The sequence below is a fragment of the Prionailurus bengalensis genome, chromosome A1, assembly GCF_016509475.1.
Source record: "Prionailurus bengalensis isolate Pbe53 chromosome A1, Fcat_Pben_1.1_paternal_pri, whole genome shotgun sequence".
In the NCBI taxonomy this organism is placed as follows: Eukaryota; Metazoa; Chordata; class Mammalia; order Carnivora; family Felidae; genus Prionailurus; species Prionailurus bengalensis.
This window is the reverse complement of record NC_057343.1, coordinates 169,803,920-169,827,689: the sequence shown is the minus strand read 5'-3', so window position 1 is coordinate 169,827,689 and position 23,770 is coordinate 169,803,920. Positions and strand designations below refer to the sequence as shown.

At 37.6% G+C, this 23,770-nt stretch overlaps 1 protein-coding gene across 2 annotated transcripts in view; it reads right to left on the bottom strand.

Annotated features, from left to right (window-relative positions):
* Nucleotides 1-23,770, bottom strand: part of FER (FER tyrosine kinase) — a 437,406-nt gene that overhangs the window by 408,586 nt on the left and 5,050 nt on the right. The window contains exon 2 of one of the 2 annotated variants that reach the window (XM_043595148.1): nucleotides 1,789-1,934. The exons of the other annotated variant lie outside the window; for it this stretch is intronic. The gene's annotated coding sequence lies outside the window, so the exon portion shown is untranslated. The remainder of the gene's footprint in view (nucleotides 1-1,788; nucleotides 1,935-23,770) is intronic. 2 annotated transcript variants of the gene reach the window in all.

The window sequence follows — 23,770 nt, the reverse complement described above, 5'->3', positions numbered from 1 at the left end:
TATGGGTGCACACTGCCTATATCTTCCACTGTTCTACAGCACTCAACATTTTCATTATGAAATGCTGATGGAACAGGAAGATAGCATGAGGGGAGGCCAGCTGGACTGAAACATAAGGACTATAAGCAGCACTGGTCTCCGCAAATGTGAAAACCAGCTGCGTGATCGTGGGCAGGTCACAGAACCTCTCTAGGTCTCCGCAGAAAGAAGAGGAAGTAGATGATCTTTAAGATCCTTCCATCTACATATTTCCCATATTCTACAACTTTTCTCAGCTCTAGAACTCAAAGGGTAACCATATGCAAAGTAGAAAACCTCAATGGTCTATTGTAAGGATAAAATAAAGTATTTAAAACAGCTAGCCAAAAGCCTGTCACATAAAACACAAACAATAAATAGTAATTCCTCTCTTTCAAAATACATTAAAAAGTCTTTACAAAAAACAAAAAAGACAGAACTACTAATAAAAGAAATAAATAAAATAAAAATAAAAACAAAAACTCATATAAATTAAATTTCAGGGGAAAAAGCAAAACAAAGTACTAAGCAGTACATATTACAAATTTGCCAGATGGTTTTATTTCCAGCACTAACATTATTTCTAACATAACAATTAATTTCCCTTTCAGTGAAAGAACCAATCTTTGACATAATGGTAAAGATAGTTATCTAAAAGATTTCTGGACAAGATGCCAGCATCCACCCAGTTGCTCAAAACCCAAAAATCTTGGAGTCATCTTCAGAATGTTCTGTTTTCCACACCCAAACTATTCAAAGTCCCATACATTCTGATTCAGATCCATTTCAAATCCATCCATCTCTCTGTCTCATGCTGCTAGCACCTTATCAGGCCACTACTATTCACCTCAGCAACTAAAACTGCCAGCTTTCACTTTCACCAGGCCGGCCCATTCCTCACACAGCAGCTAAAATGATGATATCATTTAAAATAAAATACAGGGGCGCCTGGGTGGCTCAGTCGGTTAAGCGGCCGACTTCGGCTCAGGTCATGATCTCACGGTCTGTGAGTTCGAGCCCCGCGTCGGGCTCTGGGCTGACCGCTCAGAGCCTGGAGCCTGTTTCAGATTCTGTGTCTCCCTCTCTCTCTGACCCTCCCCCGTTCATGCTCTGTCTCTCTCTGTCTCAAAAATAAATAAACGTTAAAAAAAAAAATTTTTTTTTTAATTAACATAAAATACAAACTTCTTTCCAAACCCTTCAAAGCCCTGCATATTTCTATAACCTCTTCCTACCCATCTCTGCCTCCCTCACTAATTCAAATACAAGCTATAAGGATGGAATATGCAGCTTATTCATCATCATATCCACAGAAGCAGCAACCTGTCTACTACTTAACAGAAGCCTGTCAATGTACATCAAACAAATTAATGAAATAATAAATGAATATAGGACTGTGTAAAACAATGGAATTAATAATGCTATTAATAGAAATACAGAAACCAGAAGGAAGAGCAACTGTTTGAGAAGAAAATAAGATATACTGAGCTTGGTGCCAGGTGCTTGAAAATATAGGACTAGTGGACATACAGGCTGCAAAAGATATAGACTGGGATTCTGCTGATTGTAAATGTTAGTTGAAAAAATAATAATTACATCACAAATGAGATAAAATTCTGTAGAATAAATGACAAGCAAAAAACAACATAAATATAAAATGATTGCCTAGGTACAATAATCTAACACAAATACTACAAAACCAAGACAAATCAAAACTGTTTCACAGTTTCAGTTTTTAGCAATTCACTAAGAAGAGTAAAGTACTCCTACCTTACTACTATTCATTGCTGGTCATATCTTAGCTAAAGTAGCAGGTCCATGTTGAAGGATTACACATTAGGGATGAGGAACACACTTGAGAAAATGTGCAGTGAAGTCTCACGGGAATGACCATAAGTCTGGCCAGAAAACATGAGCTGCAAGAAGAAATTCAAGGAGTCAGAAATGTTAACTACAGAGAAAAAGGTAAAAATGTACACATAGAGTATAGTAGGCTACTATTGGAATTTAATTGTGACAGTGTATCAGAGTCAGCCCATTAAGAATGCTATACTTACCTAACTTATCTACCCTGTTTACTCTCGCCCCTTTCCATAACTTTTTCAATGAGTAACGCCTTACTTTCTCCTGTAACCTATTCCCTCAGTTTTCAATAGGCAATTCATGTTTTTCTCCATTTTTACAGCATAAAACTAATTTAAATTTTGAAGCATGTCAAAAGAAGCAAGTAATCACATTTCTTAAAATACTATTACAACCTAGGGGCACCTGGGTGGCTCAGTTGGTTGAGCTTCCAACTCTTGATTTCAGCTCAGGTCATGATCTCATGGTTCATGAGATAGAGCCCCATGTCGGGCTCTGTGCTGATGGCAACGTGCCTGCTTGGACTGCCTCTCTCCCACGCTCTCTACCCCTCTCCTGCCTCTCTCAAAAATAAACAAACATTTTAAAATATATTCTATTACAGCCTAAAGAAGTAATTAATGATGAAAGAAAAACTCTCAAAAGCTGGGAAGGTTTAGGAAAGATTCTCCCAGTAAACACATATTGTCTCTAATATGAGTATACCAAATCCTGATTCTTCCATCAGCTGTTCTCTCAACCCTTGAAACTATAAGAATTTCTAAGCTGTTCTCTTCTTTATCATTGATGGCAATAAATGCTGTTTATAGCTCTGTCACAGTTCCTCATTTTTTAACTCAAGCCCTTGTGTCTCTAATCTTGACTTCTTGGTTATAAACGAAGCTCTTCCCTTCTTTCAAACTCTTCTTTTTTTGTTTGCCTATTCTGTTTCCTGTCATTTCCCCTACATCTTTGACTTTCACAAGAATCAGAGGATATTTCATGGAGGTTAGCAATAAGATTACTCCTCCTGGTCAGGAGTAATGTGTCAGAGTATCTTCCAAGTCTCCTACTCTTCTATGCTTTTTACTTATTTCCAAAGAGTTCCTTCTTAGCCCCCCAGGCAAGCATTTCTTCTCCTCTAGATTGGGCAAGGTTCTCAAAACCAGAACTGGGAAATCTAATTTGCACATAACGAGAGTATTATTACATCCCTCTTCTTCCATTAAACTGTGACAAGATCGGGGACAGGGATTATTATCTTAATACGGTCATCATCCTACATAATACATGGAACACTACAGCCACCAAACAAGCGAGTACTGAATCAATGAAATTCCAAACTAAATTATGGCTTTCCCTGACTTCTGCACTTTGGTGTAATGTGAGGCTTTGACAAGAGTTTCTACATTAAATGATAGAATTCATGACTTCAAATGATACTTAAATGAAAATTTTAATCATGCTTCTCTTTTATACTGTTATCAATAGCATATCTTCAATTAAACCCCTTAGACACAGTAAACAGTGTTACTTATAAATATTTCCAAAGAACAAAATGTATGAGTGTATGCTTAAATGTACATATTATATATGTTATCTAAATTCCACTCCAGAGACAGACTGCAAAATTACTGGACAATCCACTTAATTTGAATTTTTTTTTTAGCCACTTCTCAATCAGCAAAGATAGTTGAGAATTACCTAGAATTTCATGATTTGGTCTTTCACTATAATATAGAAACAGTTATTTTCAAAGATGTAAGGACAAGAAAGACAACTATTCAACTAAGGTTTCATGTCCAACACTCAGCAGTATCAAGTGTCCTGTTCAAGGAAGCTAGTCAAAGCAGCCACATGTTATTTATGTCTCACTCTCCAACTCAACTCATGTCTATAATTTTTATTTTTCAATGAAAAAAAACCCATTTTCCAGTTGATATTGAAATCATTTTGATTAAAAAATAAGTAACAACTTCCTTGGTAGCATTTCTAAATGCAACATTTCTTTCTTTGAATTTACTATAAACCTATGAACAAAAAGTATATTCCTTGTGTTACTTCTAAGATATTACCATCCTCATCAGAATTCAGCAAAGATTTCTATAGACAAGTTTGTGGCGCCTGGGTGGCTCAGTCAGTTAAGTGTCTTCACTCTTGATTTCAGCTCAGGTCATGATCTCATGGTTTGTGACTTCAAGCTATCAGCACAGAGCCTGCTTGGGATTCTGTCTCCTTCTCTCTCTCTCAAAATAAATAGAAATAAACTTAAAAAAAAGATTTCTATAGACACATTGAAAATGCACAATTACTACTTTGTGGTGTACCTTAATCTTCCTCACCAACTTCCCCAACTACATAGGCTACCATCTTTAACTCACATTCATAGTAAAAATATAGTTTCTATTCCTTAAATAGGCTTCTCTTCATGACTAGGACTACAGTGAGGTATGAGGGGTGTCTAGGGTGCACAATCAATGGAGACTTTCACTCTCAGGGTTATACAAGAGCCACCCTGTAGCTGCATGACACTGAAAGCCAGTACCTTCTTAAATTTTCTGTCTTAGGCATCTAAATAGATATGGCAGTAATGCCTATATATAAGATTCTAAATTGTTTTTTAATGAGTTTGAGTTGCATGTGCATACAAGTGACAGACTTATGTTGTTTTTTACTTCCCTTCTTTTGGTAGCAGCATCTCAATTTTCTTCTGTTGAACTACCCTTCTCTTATTTTCAATCCATGTAGTTTGAGTGACACTAATCATTCCCACTCTCAGATTCCTAAAATAAGCACAAAGTTCCTAGAATACGTGCAAAACCCAGGCCTGGAAAGTCAGCATATTTCCTTCCCCAAGCAGTAGTTCAGGAATGGGTACATGACTCAATTAGACAACTAAAACTCCCAAAAAATTTGCCAGAACTAATTAGAAAGTTCTCTTTTGGCTGAGGTTGCTGAACTGAAAGAACACGGTAAGTACCCACTCACCAGAGAGCCAACCCAGAGAAGACAAAAGCCAAGAGGCAGAAAGAGAATGAAAGTTCTGAAAATATTTTGTCCCTAGATCTAATTACACCTTTGTTCTGGTGAATTCAGATGTGAATAGATGTAGCTGCTAGAACTTTAGAATTACTGTTGAGAAACAATTCTCTCTGGATTTCTCATGTTCCTGCGCAATCAGAGACTTCTGAGCAAAAGGTACTACAGGATAATTGCACAACAACCAGCCTTAGAAGCTAAAGATCGTGTCTCCCTAAAGATTAAGACTTCCAATGAGCTTTGGAGAAATAAAGCTCTCTCCATCCCTTCCCTGAAAGATATTCACCTATATTCCTTTTTTTTTTCTTCTTATATTTCCTTTGTTACCTTATTTTTTTTTAATTTATATTTACTTGTATTCTAGGGTACTAAACCAAAGACACTTCCCCATTCTCCCCTGGAGAGATTTGCTTAATGAATAATCTCTCACCTCTGCAGGGTAATTTCAGTCCCACCAGTGTTTCAGACTTAACAGCTACATGAGGCAACAAATTATTTTTTTAATTTACTAATTCATTCAACAAGTATTTGCTGAGAGCCTACTAAGTTACGTGCCATGCACTTTCCTACAAAATATCTCGGACAAAAACTCCTGCCCTCATGGAGATTGTATTCTACAGAAGAAATAAAATACAAAATAAATACATAAAACACATAGCATAAAGTGTTGACAACTGTTATAAAGAAAAGGAAGGAAAAAGTAATGAGACATATAGGGCAGGTAGGCGATTTCAAACTGATGTTGGTTATCAAAGACTTTAAGCATGAAGTGATATTTGAGCCAGGACCTAAGGGAGAAAAGTAAGTAGGTCATATGGACATCTGGAGAAGAGCATTCCAGGCCAGGGAAATGCTAACTGCAAAAAACTTATTTAAAGATGAGCAAGAGGCCTGCATAGAAGAGACAACAGAAAAATCTGAGTTCAGAAAAAAGTCCTGCATTAAGGAGGGAGAGCAAGACCACAAAACACTAGCTCATTTTGAGGACTTGAGCCTGTACTCTGAAGTTACATGGGAAGCCACTGCAAGATTCCGAGCAAAGAAATTATACTAATATTAGTACAATATCACTAATTACTAATTGGCCTCTTACTAATATTCTGAGGCTAACATTATGAAAACAAAAGTAGTAAGAGGGAGCCTTGTAAGGAGTTACACAGAAGGAAAGAGAGGATGGTGTTGAACCAGAGTGAACCCCAAAAAGAAGTGGTGAGCAGTTGGTCAGATTTCATATTTTGAAGCCAACAGAATATGCTGAAAGATTGTTGGTGGGAAACAAAAGAAAAAGAGTCAAGGTTGGAGGTCTGGGCAAAAACAAGGATGGAAGTGCCACTTACAGATATGGGAAGGATTAATTTTTTTTTAACTAGGTTTCTACCGCTGCAATCTAAAAGAAGCCTGACAAATATAAAATTCATGCCAGAAATCAGGCACTACAATTGACAGCCCTGAACTGTGGAACTGAGTCAATAATAGAAAGTGAAGGGTATTTGGAATTCCTCTACTGTAGAATGAGAAGTCAGCAATCCTTAATAAGAAAAGCAACTGGTAAATTGGCAACTCTTATAAAATCGGACTATGCAGCTACTAAGGATGGAACTATAGGATACTTATTAAAAAATGTTGGGATGATAGTATATTGCCAACTGTGCAACAGTCTTCAGTAAGGTCATTCAAAAGAGAAGCACACTTTGAGTGGTCTTTATAAAAGAAAATCTTTTCAGTCTTTCATTATAAATCCAAGATGGCTGATAATCTTATAATTTACAGGGATGAAAACCAAATATCCCTAAACTAAAATTAGAGCCTTTAACCACATAAAAACAAAATATGAGAAGCCCTTTTTTAAAAAAACCATTTATTTTTAATTTTTAAAATATCTCATGAGGCTCGAACAAACAATCCAAAGATCAAAACTTCAATGCTCTACCGACTAAGCCAGCCAGGAGCCCCAAAATATGAGAGAAGCCTAATGCTCCAGGCTCCTCCCCAAGCATCCTAGCAAAGAAGATATTTACCCATTATAAAGAACTATGCACTGTGAAATAGTCTGGTAGCAGGGACAAATCAGCTCTGCACTATTACCTAAAGAAGCTGCTCTCAATGGCTAGAAAGAGAAGCCAACAAGGAAATTGAGAAGCCTAGGATATTCGTGGTTTCTTAACCTCAGTACTACTGTCATTTTGAACTGGAAATTCTCGTTGTTAGAGGCTATCCTATCCATTAGAGCATGTTTAACAGTGTTCTTGGGCTCTACTTACTAGATGCTAGCAACATCTACCTACTTCCCCAGTCCCAGCCTTCTGTTATGACAACAAAGGTATCTGCAGACATTGCCAAATGTACCCTGAGGTAAGAATTGCTCCATGTTGTATAATCACTGGGTTACCGTGATGCACAAATTGTTCAGAGGCATACCAGAAGATGATCTGATTCACGGACTAGGATCAGACTTTGGGTATTTGGGAGAAGGTGATCAAATGAAAATAAATAAAACACTATGTTTATGAAGAGTTTTATTTCCTAAGAAAATCCCAACAAAGATTTTTTACTGCTTAGCCCCTAAGATGGTTCCTGGGACCCCAACACCTCATCAACAGAAAGTGAGCTATTGAGGCAATGCAGTCCCCAGTACAGGAATCTCTCTCAATACTCATCTTGGCTGTAACTAGGAGGAAAGAAAACAAAGAAGACCATCCTGGGTGGTAGAAGCAGAGATAGCCATATCGGCTAACCAAAAATCTTCCTCCACTGCCAGGCAAAGAGTCCTTGCCATACCTATCCAATGAAATATGCACATAGTATGGATTGTGGGTTGTTTCTTCTTTTTCTCTTTTCTAATTGACAGTTTTTATTGTGTTTATGCTATATTATTTCTACCAATGAACACAGACTTTATTACAACTAGTTATATTTACCATGTAACCAGTTACTAGACCATAAGGCTATCTATTCAAAAAGGACTGAGAGAAATTACCCAGAGATCTTAGACTTAAACTTAGATGCAGTATTTAAATGAGTCTTTGACTTGCCTTCTTTTGTTGGGGAGCAGATGGTAAATGCATTGGAAGTTGTAAGTGAAAATTTTACATTAAGTCAGGTGCGGGCTTTTTTCAAGGTTGTATAGGTGCAGAAAGACATGTATGCACATTGGTAAGATTATAGTGAATATTTGGTTATGCCTGCCCAACATCCACTGCCCCTTCCCATGGTCACACTGTAGTCTTTTTCTTTCAGTGACCTCAGTCCACATGATTCAGATCATGTGACTGGCCAATACTTCCTATTCCCAGTTCCAGTAGTTAGTACCTGATCCAGATCTGGCCTCTACTTTCCCACTGACCACAGGATCAAGGATGAAAACATCACACAATTCATACAATGGGATGTAATCCCAGGACTTATATAAAAACTATGAGTAAGAGAAATGCTTTTTATGTTGGTCCTTCTAAAGTAAAAGAATGTAAGCCTGGATCTATCAGAGGGCTCCACATAAAGAAAGTCTACCTGAAAGTATATCCAATACAACAGAAAGCCACTGAGTATGTCCTAAAGCCATTGTTTGAGCCTTTGAATCCATCTACATCTAAAGAAAGTACACTAGTGTTCTACTTTTTGAGCCAGTGGCTAAGCTAATAAGAGTAGGGTATTGAACTCATGCAACTGAAAGCAATTCAAAAATTTAATATTTTTATCAGTTATCAGATGAAACTGATATTGAGTTTTCATGTGAAAAAAAGCTATAAGCTATAAATCTGTAAGAATTAAATTATTTGCCTAAATTCATACAGCAAATTACTGGTAGTATAGATTCAACCCCAAGCAGATCTGCTTCTAATATGCAAGCCCTTTCCACTACATCATACTGTCTTTCAGGAAAACAGTCTGAAACTTCTCCCTACTTTATAATTATCATGGAGCCATGAATACCCATGGAGTGAATATTCTATTAACATTTGTTACATGACCAAAAAAGGAAGAGTCACATGGCCCCCTGCTCTCTGTCCCATTCCTGCACAACCCACCTCTTGTGTTACATGAAACATTTCAGAACTATTTTTATAATGTAGGCCAACTTGAGGACATGTCTATTTCTTCACCACCTTCATCCTCCTCCAACAACTATATTACTATATATAATAGCAAGTGTCTCTAAGCCAAGCCACTTCAATGCTAGAATGCCAGCTCCAGTCTTAGGGTAAATTAGGCTCCAAAACACAAATAGGAAATCAGAACTTTAGAAAGAGGCCATCACCAAGGTCTAGCTACTATTGTGTAATAATTAATTGTGAAACTCAGAAAAGGACACCTATCTTATATGTGACAATACTGCTGTTTATGTTAATATTTGAAGATATTTGTAAGAACCACATCAACTTCCAAAAAGTAACAGCTATTTAAAAACAGTCAAATCTCATTCAAATATTATTAAGGGTGAGAGAGAAGGTAAGTGGAAAAGGATTTATGAACTTAAGATCCCTGATATTTTCAAGAAATCTGTCTAAAAAAATGAAATTTTTTTTAAATGTTTATTTTGAGAGAGAGAATGCATGCAGGCACAGAAGGGGCAGAGAGAGTGAAAGAGGGAGACAGAGAATTGCAAGCAGGCTCCTTGCTGTCAGTGCAGAGCCCAATGTGGTGCTCACTCCAGGAAAGTGAAATCATGACCTGAGCCGAAAATCTAAAGTAAGACACTCAACCAACTGAGCTACCCAGGTACCCCTAAAACTATGAGAATTTTTGACAGAGCCAGAACACTCAGTTGCACAAGGCAACTTTCATTTCCCTAGAAGGTGTAGTGGATTGACTCACAACCAGGTAAAAGACTCACTGGATTCAACATTCCATTTTTATACATATTCAAAAATAACTACTTTCTGGCTAATATCCACTACTTTCTTAGACTTCTTTTCTTTTTCTTCATTTCTAGCAGCTGAATTTCTCTTTCAGAATTTTTTTTTTTTTTTACAATAGGACAACCTCCAACAGAAAATAAAGCAAGACAAGATGTGAACATTGGGCAGGTAGCCAGAGTCAGATATCTTGGGATCTCACTTCCAATAAGAATTCATAACAGCAAAGCCACAAATATTTCAACATGGACCTTTAGAATCACTCCCAGATAGTTGAAACTGTTATAGTTAAAACCAGGATTGCTAATGGTTTACTATATTTAGATATTTAACATTTGCATTCACTTCAAGTTTAGCATATGAAAGAACTAAGTTCAAACCACAGTAAACACTTTTATAGCTGGCTCTCCTAGGATAAAGGATGTGACCCAACATTGGTTCCAGATCACAAAAAGAATATACAAGCTATCCAATTTAGAGTTGTCAAGAAAATCAAAACAAGTACATAAAAAGTGTATGTACTCACAGCAGCCACCAAACAAACGTTAATGTCCCTCCCCTATATCAGTATCTGAATCCATGTAATTTACTCAAAAACTTTTTCTGACAGATATTGTTTCTACCTTGGAGGTTAAGATGTTCAAGAGGAGAAAGAGGGGTTAGGATGGTGGAACAGCCCAGGAGAATCAGAGTTTCGTCCCTGAAACGCAGCTAGATCAGGATCAAACCATCTTGAACATCTAGGAAACTGATCTCAGGATTAACAAAACAATCTGCATAACTTGAGCCACAGAACTCAGCAGGTACATGGTGTGGAGAGGTGAACTGGGGAACACAAAAGCTGTGGAGGGTAGACAGCCATTTTTGCAAAGAGAGGGCAAAGATAAAAAGGTGAACCAGGGAAGAGAAAAGCCAGGGAGGGTAAACAGACATTTTTGCAGAGAGAGGGGACAGAGAGAGAAAGAGAAAGGGGGAGACTGCAGCACTTTGGGACAGTACATTCAAAATACAAGGAGAGATAAAGAGTTTCCCAGACAAACAAAAACTAAAGGAATTCATGACCACCAAACTAGCCCTGCAAGAAATTTTAAGGGGGACTCCTCAAGTGGAGAAAAGACAAAACAAAAAAAAACCCCAAAAGCAACAAAGACTAGAAACGACCAGAGAACATCACCAGAAACACCAACTCTACAGATAGCACGATGGCACTAAATTTGTATCTTTCAGTATTCACTCTAAATGTAAATGGACTAAATCTCCAATCAAAAGACATAGGGTATCAAAATGGATAAAGAAAAAAAACAAGACCCATCTATATGCTGCTTACAAGAGACTCATTTTAGACCTAAAGACACCTGCAGATTGCAAGTAAGGGGATGGAGAACCATCTATCATGCTAATGGTCATGAGAAGAAAGCTGGAGTAGCCATATTTATGTCCCAACATGGCAGTTCTTAAAACACATAAATCAATTAATCACAGACATAAAGTCAATGATAATAGTACAATAATTCTAGGCCTTCAACACCCTGCAAGGAAACAATGGCTTTGAATACCACACTGGACTGGATGGATTTAACAGATATATTCAGAACATTTTTCCTAAAGCAGCAGAATAAATATTCTTCTCAAGTACACATGGAACATTCTCCACAATAAATCACATACTGCGTAACAAATTGCCCTCAACAAGTACAAAAAGATCAAGATCATATCTTTCATATTTTCAGATCACAACACTATGAAACTTGAAATCAACTGCAAGAAAATTTTTAGAAAGACCATAAATACTTGGAGATTAAAAAACATCCTATTAAAGAATGAACAGGGTTAACCAAGAAATTAGAGAGGAAATTAAAAAGTGCATGATAATGAAATGAAATGAAATGAAAGTGCATGATAATGATAATGAAAACACGACAGTCTAAAACCTCTGGGAAGCAGCAAAGGTGGGCAAAAAAGGGAAGTATATAGCAATCAGGGCCATCCTAAAGAAGGAAAAAAGGAGAAGATGACAGCATAGGAGGGTGCTGGGCTCACCTCATCCTGCTGATCACTTAGATTCCACCCACACCTGCCTAAATAACCCAGAAAACCACCAGAAGACTAGCAGAACGGACTCTCTGGAACCAAGCGTAGACAAGAGGCCCATGGAAGAGAGTAGGAAGGGCGAAGAGGCAGTGCTCACAACACAGACTGGCAGGGGGAGCCGGGGCAGTAGAGGGGCAACCCGTCCGGCAAGGCAGAGCCCCCGAGTCTGACTTGCAAAAGCAGAGGGGCCAGACTCTGTGAATTCTGACAGCCAGCGGGACTTAACATCTGGAATGTTAAAAGTCAACAGCTCTGCTCTCAGAGAGCGGCAAGGGCGAGAGGACGCTGGGAGAGAGAGTTGTTGAGCCCAGGAAGACAGAACTCAGCTAAGCAGGAAGACAAAGGTGCTGGAAAGCACCATCTCCCTCTCCTATCCCCCAGCCAAAATCCCAAAGGGAACTAGTTCCTGTCAACGACCTTGCTTGCACCGCGCAAACACCCAACACTGTGCTTCTGTGGATCCATCCATATGACGGGTCTGCCTCCCTCCCAGTTCCTCAGGGACCCTCCCAAAGTGGACCACCAAAGGCAAAGTAAGCTGAGTCTGCCCCTCCTGCCCCTGTGAACCTTGCGGATCCACCCCAGCTAATACACCAAGTCCCATGACAGAAGACCACAAGCCTGGCGGTGTGCAAGTAGCCCAAAAAGGGGCCACACCACTCTACAGTGAATCCTGCCCCTGGGAGAGTGGAAGATAAGGTATACACCAGTATGACTATGGCCCCAGCAGTGGGCTGGGGACAGATATCAGGTCCGACTGCAGCCCCGCCCATCAACACAAGTTACTCCAGACAGCACAGGGGAAGTGCCCTGCAATTGGACACCACCGTAGGGACTATCCAAAATGAAAAAACAGAAGAATTCTCCTCAAAAGAAACTCCAGGGAGTAGCAACAGCTAACAAATTGATCAAAAACAATTTAAGCAATATAACGGAACAAGAATTTAGAATAATAGTCATAAAATTAATTGCTGGACTTGAAAAAAGTATAGAGGACAGCAGAGAATCTACTGCTACAGAGAACAAGGGACTAAGAAATAGTCATGAGGAAATAAAAAAAAGCTATAAATGAGGTGCAAAATAAAATGGAGGTGACCACAGCTCGGATTGAAGAGGCAGAGGAGAGAATAGGTGAATTAGAAGATAAAATTATAGAAAAAGAGGAATATGAGAAAAAAAGAGGTTAAAAACAACCAGGAGTATGAGGGGAGAATTAGAGAACTAAGTGATGCAATCAAACAGAATAATATCCATATCATAGGAATTCCAGAAGAAGAGAGTGAGAAAGGGGCTGAAGGTGTACTTGAACAAATCATAGCTGAGAACTTCCCTGATCCTGGGAAGGAAAAAGGCATTGAAATCCAAGAGGCACAGAGAACTCCCTCCAGACGTAACTTGAATCGATCTTCTGCATGACATATCATAGGGAAACTGGCAAAATACAAGGATAAAGAGAAAATTCTGAAAGCAGTTAGGGATAAGCAGGCTCTAACTTACAAAGGGAGACACATAAGGATAGCAGCAGACCTATCTATTGAAACTTGGCAGGCCAGAAAGCATTGGCAGGAAAACTTCAATGTGATGAACAGAAAAAATATGCAGCTGAGAATCCTTTATCCAACAAACCTGTCATTCAGAATAGGAGAGAGAAAGGTTTTCCCAAACAAACAAAAACTGAAGGAATTCATCACCACTAAACCAGCCCTACAAGAGATCCTAAGGGGGATTCTGTGAGTGAAATGTTGCAAGGACCACAAAGTACCAGAAACATCACTACAAGCATGAAACCTACAGATATCAAAATGACTCTAAACCCCTATCTTTCTATAATAACAATGAATGTAAATGGACTAAATGCTCCAACCAAAAGACATAGGGTATCAGAATGGATAAAAAAAACAAGACCCATCTATTGGCTGTCTACAAGAGACTCATTTAAGACCTGAAGATACCTTCAGATTGAAAGTGAGGGCATGGAGAACTATCTATCATGTTACTGGAACTCAAAAGAAAACTGGAGTAGCCATACTTATATCAGACAAACTAGACTTTAAATGAAAGGCTGTAACAAGAAATGAAGAAGGGCATTATATAATAATACAGGGTCTATCCATCAGGAAGAGCTAACCATTATAAATGTCTATGCGCCGAATACAGGACCCCCCAAATATATAAAACAATCACAAACATAAGTAACCTTATTGACAACAATGTAGTAATTGCAGGGGATTTATTTAATACCCCACTTACAACAATGGATAGATCATCTAGCCACAGGATCAATAAACAAGGGCCCTGAATGATACATTGGATCAGATGGACTTGACAGATATATTTAGAACTCTGCATCCCAATGCAACAGAATATACTTTCTTCTCAAGTGCACAGGGAACATTCTCCAAGATAGATCACATACTGGGTCACAAAACAGCCCTTCATAAGTATAAAAGAATTGAGATCATACCATGCACACTTTCAGACCACAAATTCTATGAAACTTGAAATCAACCACAGGAAAAAGTCTGGAAAGCCACCAAAAGCATGGAGGTTAAAGAATACCCTACTAAAGAATGAATGGGTCAACCAGGCAATTAGAGAAGAAATTTAAAAATACATGGAAACAAATGAAAATGAAAATACAACAATCCAAACACTTTGGGATGCAGCGAAGGCAGTCCTGAGAGGAAAATACATTGCAATCCAGGCCTATCTCAAGAAACAAGAAAAATCCCAAATACAAAATCTAACAGCACACCTAAAGGAAATAGAAGCAGAAAAGCAAAGACACCGCAAACCCAGCAGAAGAAGAGAAATAATAAAGATCAGAGCAGAAATAAACAATATAGAATCTAAAAAAACTGTAGAGCAGATCAATGAAACCAAGAGTTGGTTTTTTGAAAAAAGAAACAAAATTGATAAACCTCTAGCCAGGCTTCTCAAAAAGAAAAGGGAGATGACCCAAATAGATAAAATCATGAATGAAAATGGAATTATTATAACCAATCCCTCAGAAATACAAGCAGTTATCAGGGAATACTATGAAAAATTATATGCCAACAAACTGGACAACCTGGAAGAAATGGACAAATTCCTAAACACCCACACACTTCCAAAACTCAAACAGGAAGAAATAGAAACTTGAACAGACCCATAACCAGCGAAGAAATTGAATCAGTTATCAAAAATCTCCCAACAAATAAGAGTCCAGGACCAGATGGCTTCCCAGGGGAATTCTACCAGACATTTAAAGCAGAGATAATACCTATCCTTCTCACGCTGTTCCAAAAAATTGAAAGGGAAGGAAAACTTCCAGACTCATTCTATGAAGCCAGCATTACTTTGATTCCTAAACCAGAGAGAGACCCAGCAAAAAAAGAGAACTACAGGCCAATATCCCTGATGAACATGGATGCAAAAATTCTCAACAACATACTAGCAAATCGAATTCAACAGCATGTAAAAAGAATTATTCACCACGATCAAGTGGGATTCATTCCTGGGCTGCAGGGCTGGTTCCACATTTGCAAATCAATCAATGTGCTACATGGCATTAATAAAAGAAGAGAACTATATGATCCTGTCAATCGATGCAGAAAAAGCATTTGACAAAATTCAGCATTCTTTCTTAAAAACCCTGGAGGAAGTCCAGATAAAAGGAACATACTTAAGCATCATAAAAGCCATTTATGAAAAGCCCAAAGCTAATACCATCCTCAATGGGGAAAAACTAAGAGCTTTTTCCCTGAGATCAGGAACACGACAGGGATGTCCACTCTCACCGCTGTTCTTTAACATAATGTTGGAAGTTCTAGCACCAGCAATCAGACAACAAAAGGAAATCAAAGGCATCAAAACTGGCAAAGATGAAGTTAAGCTTTCACTTTTTGCAGGTGACATGATATTATACATGGAAAACCTGACAGACACCACCAAAAGTCTGCTAGAACTGATACATGAATTCAGCAAAGTCACAGGATACAAAATCAATGTACAGAAATCAGTTGCATTCTTATACACTAATAATGAAGCAACAGAAAGACAAATAAAGAAACTGATCCCATTCACAATTGCACCAAGAAGCATAAAATACCTAGAAATAAACCTAACCAATGATGTAAAAGATCTGTATGCTGAAAACTATAGAAAGCTTATGAAGGAAAATGAAGAAGATACAAAGAAATGGAAAAACATTCCATGCTCATGGACTGGAAGAATAAATATTGTTAAAATGTCAATACTACCCAAAGCTATCTACACATTCAATGCAATCCCAATCAAAATGGCACCAGCATTCTTCTCAAAGCTAGAACAAGCAATCCTAAAATTTGTATGGAACCACAAAAGACCAAAGTATATTCGTGTAAGGAGCCATGAATAGCCAAAGTAATTTTGAAGAAGAAGACCAAAGCAGGAGGCATCACAATCCCAGACTTTAGCCTCTACTACAAAGCTGTCATCATCAAGACAGCATGGTATTGGCACAAAAACAGACACATAGACCAATGGAATAGAATAGAAACCCCAGAACTAGACCCACAAACGTATGGCCAACTCATCTTTGACAAAGCAGGAAAGAACATCCAATGGAAAAAAGACAGTCTCTTTAACAAATGGTGCTGGGAGAACTGGACAGCAACATGCAGAAGGTTGAAACTAGACCACTTTCTCACACCATTCACAAAAATAAACTCAAAATGGATAAAGGACCTGAATGTGAGACAGGAAACCATTAAAACCCTAGAGGAGAAAGCAGGAAAAGACCTCTCTGACCTCAGCTGCAGCAATTTCTTACTTGACACATCCCCAAAGGCAAGGGAATTACAAGCAAAAATGAACTATTGGGACCTCATGAAGATAAAAAGCTTCTGCACTGCAAAGGAAACAATCAACAAAACTAAAAGGCAACCAATGGAATGGGAAAAGATATTTGCAAATGACATATCATATAAGAGTTCATATCCAAAATCTATAAAGAGCTCTCCAAACTCCACACCCGAAAAACAAATAACCCAGTGAAGTAATGGGCAGAAATCATGAAAAGACACTTCTCTAAAGAAGACATCCGGGGGGCGCCTGGGTGGCGCAGTCGGTTAAGCGGCCGACTTCAGCCAGGTCACGATCTCGCGGTCCGCGAGTTCGAGCCCCGTGTCAGGCTCTGGGCTGATGGCTCAGAGCCTGGAGCCTGTTTTCGATTCTGTGTCTCCCTCTCTCTCTGCCCCTCCCCCGTTCATGCTGTGTCTCTCTCTGTCCCAAAAATAAATAAACGTTGAAAAAAAAAAAAAAAAAGAACACTGCACCTAACAAGTGTAGTATACAGCCTTCTTTAAAAAAAAAAAAGAAGACATCCGGATGGCCAACAAGCACATGAAAAGATGCTCAACCTCGCTCCTCATCACGGAAATACAAATCAAAACCACACTCAGATACCACCTCACATCAGTCAGAGTGGCTAAAATGAACAAATCAGGAGACTATAGATGCTGGTGAGGATGTGGAGAAACGGGAACCCTCTTGCACTGTTGGTGGGTATGCAAACTGGTGCAGCTGCTCTGGAAAACAGTGTGGAGGTTCCTCAAAAAATTAAAAATAGATCTACCTTATGACCCAGGAATAGCACTGCTAGGAACTTACCCAAGGGATACAGGAGTGCTGATGCATACGGGCACTTGCAGCCCAATGTTTATAGCAGCACTTTCAACAATAGCCAAATTATGGGAAGAGCCTAAATTCCATCAACTGATGAATGGATAAAGAAACTGTGGTTTATACACACAATGGAATACTATGTGGCAATGAGAAAGAATGAAATATGGCCTTTTGTAGCAATGTGGATGGAACCAGATAGTGTTATGCTAAGTGAAATAAGTCATACAGAGAAAGACAGATAACATATGTTTTCACTCTTGTGTAGATCCTGAGAAACTTAACAAAAGACCATGGGGGAGGAGAAGGAAAAAAAAAAAGTTAGAGAGGGAGGGAGCCAAAACATAAGAAACTCTTAAAAACTGAGAACAAACTGAGGGTTGATGGGGGTGGGAGGGAGGGGAGGGTGGGTGATGGGTATTGAGGAGGGCACCTGTTGGGATGAGCACTGGGTGTTGTATGGAAACCAATTAGACAATAAATTTCATATTTAAAAAAATAATAAAAATTTTTAAAAATAAAAGACAAAAAAAAAAAACAAAAAGAAGGAAAAAAGCTCTCAAATACACAACCTAACCTTACACCTTAAAGAGCTGGAAAAAGAACAGCAAATAAACCCAAAACCAGTAGAAGAAGGGAAATAATAAGATTATACCAAAAATTTATGATTATCGAAATAAAAAAAATTAAAAAATTAAAAAATAAACACAGTAGAACAGATAAATGAAACCAGAAGTTGGTTCTTTGAAAGAATTAATAAAATTGATAACCCCCGAGCCAGACTGATCAAAAAGAAAAAGGAAAGGACCTGAAAAAGTAAATTCATGAATGAAAGAGGAGAGATCACAACCAACATAGCAGAAATACAAACAATAATAAGATAATATTATGAGCAATTATATGCCAACCAATTGGGCATAATGAACAAATTCCTAGAAACATATAAATTACCAAACTCAAACAGGAACAAATAGAAAATCTGAACAGACCCATAAACAGTAAAGAAATTGAATCAGTAATCAAAAATCTCCCAAACAACAAGAGTCCAGGGCCGGATGGTTTTCCAGGGGAATTCTACCAAACATTTACAGAAAAGTATACCTATTCTTTTGAATCTGTTCCAAAAATAGAAAAAAAGGAAAACTTCCAAACTCGTTCTACATGGCCAGCATTACCTTGATTCCAAAACCAGACAAAGACCCCATTAAAAAGGAGAACTACAGACCAATTTCCCTGATGAACATAAATGTAAAAATTCTCAACAATATACTAGCAAACCAGATCCAACATTACATTAAAAGAATTATTCACCATGATCAAGTGGGATTTATTCTTGGGATGCAGGGCTGATTCAATATCCATAAATCAATCAATGTGATACATCACATTAATAAAACAAAGGATAAGAACACATGACCTTCTCAAAAGATGCAGAAAAAGCATTTGACAAAATACAGCATCCTTTTTTCATAAAAGCCCTCAAGAAAATAGGGATAGAAGAAACAGATCTCAAGATCATAAAGGCCATATATGAAAACACACAGCTAATATCATCCTCAATGGGAAAAATTGAGAGCTCCCCCTAAGGTCAAAAACACGACAGGGATGTCCACTCTCACCACTGCTATTCAACATTGTGTTGTAAGTACTAGCTTCAGCAATTAGACAATAAAAACAAGTAAAAGGCATCCATACCGGCAAGGAGGAAGTCAAACTTTCACTCTTCACAGATGATATGATATTGTATGTAGAAAACTCAAGACTCCACCAAAAAACTGCTAGAACTGATTCATGAATTCAGCAAAGTCGCAGGATATATATCAATGTACAAAAATTGGTTGCATTTCTGTACACCAATAATGAAACAGAAGAAAGGGAAATCAAGAAATCAATCCCATATACAACTGCACCAAAAACCATAAAATATTTAGGAATAAACCTAACCAAAGAGATGAAAAATCTATACACTGAAAGCTATAGAAAGCTATGTAAGAAACTGAAGAAGACACAGAGAAATGGAAAAGCACTCTATGCTCATGGAATGGAAGAACAAATATTGTTAAAATGTCCATACACCCAAAGCAATTTACACATTCAATGTAATCCCTATCCAAATACCACCAGTATTCTTCATAGAGCTAGAACAAACACCACCAGCATTTTTCATAGAGCTAGAACAAACAATCCTAAAATTTGTATGGAACCATAAAAGATCGTGAATAGCCAAAGTAATGTTGAAAAAGAAAACCAAAGCTGCAGGCATCACAATTCCAGACTTTAACCTGTATTACAAAGCTGTAATATCAAGACAGTATGGTACTGGCACAAAACAGAAACAGTGGAACAGACCAATGGAACAGAACAGAGAACCCAGAAACTGACCCACAAATGTTATGATTAACTAATCTTTGGCAAAGCAGGAAATAGTATCCAAAGGAAAAAAGATAGTCTCTTCAGCAAATGGTGCTGGGAGAACTGGGCAGCAACATGCAGAAGAATGAAACTGGACCACTTGCTTACACCCTTCACAAGAGTAAACTTAAAATGGATGAAAGAGCTAAACGTAAGACAGAAGCCATCAAAATCCTAGAGGAGAAAATAGTCAACAACCTCTTTGACCTTGGCCGCAGCAACTTCTTACTCAACATGTCTCATGAGGCAAGGGAAACAAATGCAAAAACTACTGGGATCTCATCAAGATAAAAAGCAAAGGAAACAATCAGCAAAACTAAAAGGCAATTCAAGGAATAGGAGAAGATATTTGCAAATGACATATCATATAAGAGTTCGTATCCAAAATCTATAAAGAACTTATCAAACTCAACATCCAAAAAAATAAATAATCCAGTGAAGACATGGGCAAAAGACATGAATAGACACTTTTCTAAAGAAGACATCCAGATGACTAACAGACACATGAAAAGATGCTCAACATCACTCATCATCAGGGAAATACAAATCAAAACCACAATGCGATACCACCTCATACCTGTCAGAATGGCTAAAAGTAACTCAGGCAACAACAGATGTTGGCGAGGATGGGAAATGCTTTGCACCATTAGTGGGAATGCAAGCTGCTGCAGCCACTCTGGAAACCAGTATGAAGGTTCCTCAAAAAATTAAAAATAGAACTACCCTATGACCCAGCAATTATACTACTAGGTATTTATCCAAAGGATACAAAAATGCTATTTCAAAGGGGCACAGGTACCCCAATGTTTATACCAGTGCTATCCACAATACCCAAATTATGGAAGGGGTCCAAATGTCCATCAACTGATGAATGGATAAAGATGTGGTATATGTATACAATGGAGTATCTCTAGGCAAATTAAAAAGAATGAAATCTTGCTATGTGCAACACAACATGGATGGAACTACAGTGTATTATGCTAAGGAAAATAAGTCAGTCAGAAAAAGACAAATATATAATGTCACTCATAAGTGTCATTTAAGAAACAAAACAGATGAACATAGGGAAGGAAAGCAAAAATAAGATAAACCATGAAACTCTTAAATACAGAGAACAAACTGAGAGTTGCTGGCAGGTGTTGGATGGGGGATGGGCTAAATGTATGATGGGCACTGAGGGCACTTGTTGGGATGAGCACTGGGTATTATAAGTAAGTGATGAATCACTAAATTCTATTCCTGAAATCATAATTACACTATATGTTAACTAATTAGGATATAATTTTTTTAAAAAAATGTTCAGGAGGGGAAGAAAAAAGTAATATACATGAATAAATAATTATAACACAATATGTCATATTGTGTTACATAATAATATGTTACATAACAGTAAGAGAAACAAATCATTCCTGCTTTGTAAAAATGTTCTAATATATATAAATCTAGATAAAGATTCTATACTTTGTCCAACATAACTGTTTATAAATAATTGGAATAGTGATCTAACAAGTTGTCACTAATAATTATCTGAGACTACATTGTTTAGATCCCTTTAATTACTTTACTATTGCCAATTTATTCTATGCATTACATAGAAAGCTAAGAGGCCTGACAAAGTAATAGTACTTAACCAGAATACATAAATTCATAAATTCTGAATGAATTTGAAATGAGTGACTGAATCTGCATCATTAGAAAATCTACCATAAATCAGATTCTATACAAAAAAAAAGTGATGCCTAAAAATGTTTCCTTTCCTCTAAGCAAAGCAAATTTTTAAAACCTCAATGAAAATTGAAATGACGGTTAATCTGTATAAGAAAGTATATACAGAGTATGTGATGTTGAAGGAAATATAATTCAAGAGGAAATGAGGACACTGTATAAACATTTTCGTGAAGTAAGAGGTGGTATGGCTTCTAGGGCAGCTACTGACCCAGTTATTACCCAAATTGAATATCAGTAAAAGATTCAAATGTATTTTCCTTTGTAGAATATGAATGTAACAGAAAAGCCCCAACCAACTAACAAGGGAAGCTTGGGAAATCCTCCAGAGCTGGACATTCAAAGAGCAGAAAGGACACAAACTACAGAAGTGTTCAACTCCAAGGACAAAACATATTCAAGAAAGAGCAGCAAGAATTAGGCATCGCAGTGACCAAGAACTAACTTTTCATCCTGTGACAATGCGGCAGACTTTGTGATCAAATCAGAAATGTTCTTTTGCTCTGCAAACCCCAGGTCATAAAAACCAAGAATAAGAATCTTTTCTGTAAAATACACTAATGATATAATGCAACATCATCCAGACTTCATTTTAGAAACAAAAAACTGTTGAACAGTGGAATTGTTAAGGGTCTGAAGGGATCACTTAAAATTTTCAATTAAGTTGAAATATATTTTATGTGGGTAGTTATATCCTAGATCCACAAGGCTTTGGAGAAATAACACTTGCTAATGTCAAGCGTCTAATGAACATAGGTTTTCTAAGTCTTCACTTCTAACTGTATGTTATATATACTACATCCATACAAGATGAGCTATTTAAAAGCAATCTCATTCACAGCAATGTAATTTTAAAGATACTTTTCCGACTGAGCCAATGTAAAGAGCATTTTTATATACTAAACATCTAGAATATAAATATTCTAGCATTGAAGGGTTCCCATTCTCCTAAAACCATTTGTCCCACTACAGAAATACTTTTTCAGCAAGTGAAATAATTTAGACTGGAAAACTAATTTCAATTTTTGTATAATAATTAGTATTATTTTATTTACAATAAAGACCATGGTGTTGATGCTCACATATTTTTAATTCTTTTGTAATGTTTATTTATTTTAGAGACAGAAAGAGCACAAGCAGGGTCAGGGCACAGAGAGAGGGAGACAGAGTCTGAAACAGGCGCCAGGCTCTGAGCTGTCAGCACAGAGCCTGAAGCAGGGCTCAAACCCACAAACCATGAGATCATGACCTGAGCCGAAGTCAGACACTCAACCAACTGAGCCACCCAGGTGCCCCATTGTTCACATATTTTTAAATGTTCATTATCAGTTATTCTTTTAAATGTAAGATTCTTCATTATCAGTTACATAAAATTAATACAGTAATCTTTTCTTCCGTAACGTGACAAGACTGACAAATGAAGAGGCACTCATTTCCGGAAAATGTGGAAGTAACTTGGGTCTCAGTTGCAGTACTATAAGGTGTGTCTCAGGATTTGTTACTAATAGCAGTTATAGACATTTTTAAATGACTCCCTTTCCTTGGTAAATCAGAGTAGATTCAAGTTTATCCCCACAATTATGTCACTCTCAATTACTTGCATTCTGATATGCTTTCTTTTTTAAGTTTATTTATTTTGAGAGAGAGAGAGAACGAGACCAAGCGAGGGGGCAGGGCAGAGAGAGAGAGAGAGAGAGAGAGAGAGAGAGAGAGAGAATCCCAAGCAGGTTCCAAACTGTTAGCACAGAGCCCAATGTGGGGCTCAATCTCATGGTTCATGAGATCATGACCTGAGCCGAGATTAAGAGTGGGACACTCAACCCAGACACCCCCAATATGCTTTCTTGAGTCACAGAGGGTGAGATGGAATTAAAGAGAGCAGACTAAGAAACTGCACATTAGAATATGTCACACATGTAAATATCTTATACTAGGATGGGGAAAAAATGAGAATCACTGACTTAGATTACAAAACTTTGTTTTATTTCTGGGTAACACATAAAAACTATGTGGTCCAACTCCTAACTCTATTCAGCTCACTGCTTGCTTCATGACACCCTTCACATTTAAGTGTTAAGTGTGTACTTTTAGGAATTAGAATCCTACACTTACAGAGTACACATTTTTAAATGTAGATATTTATAAAA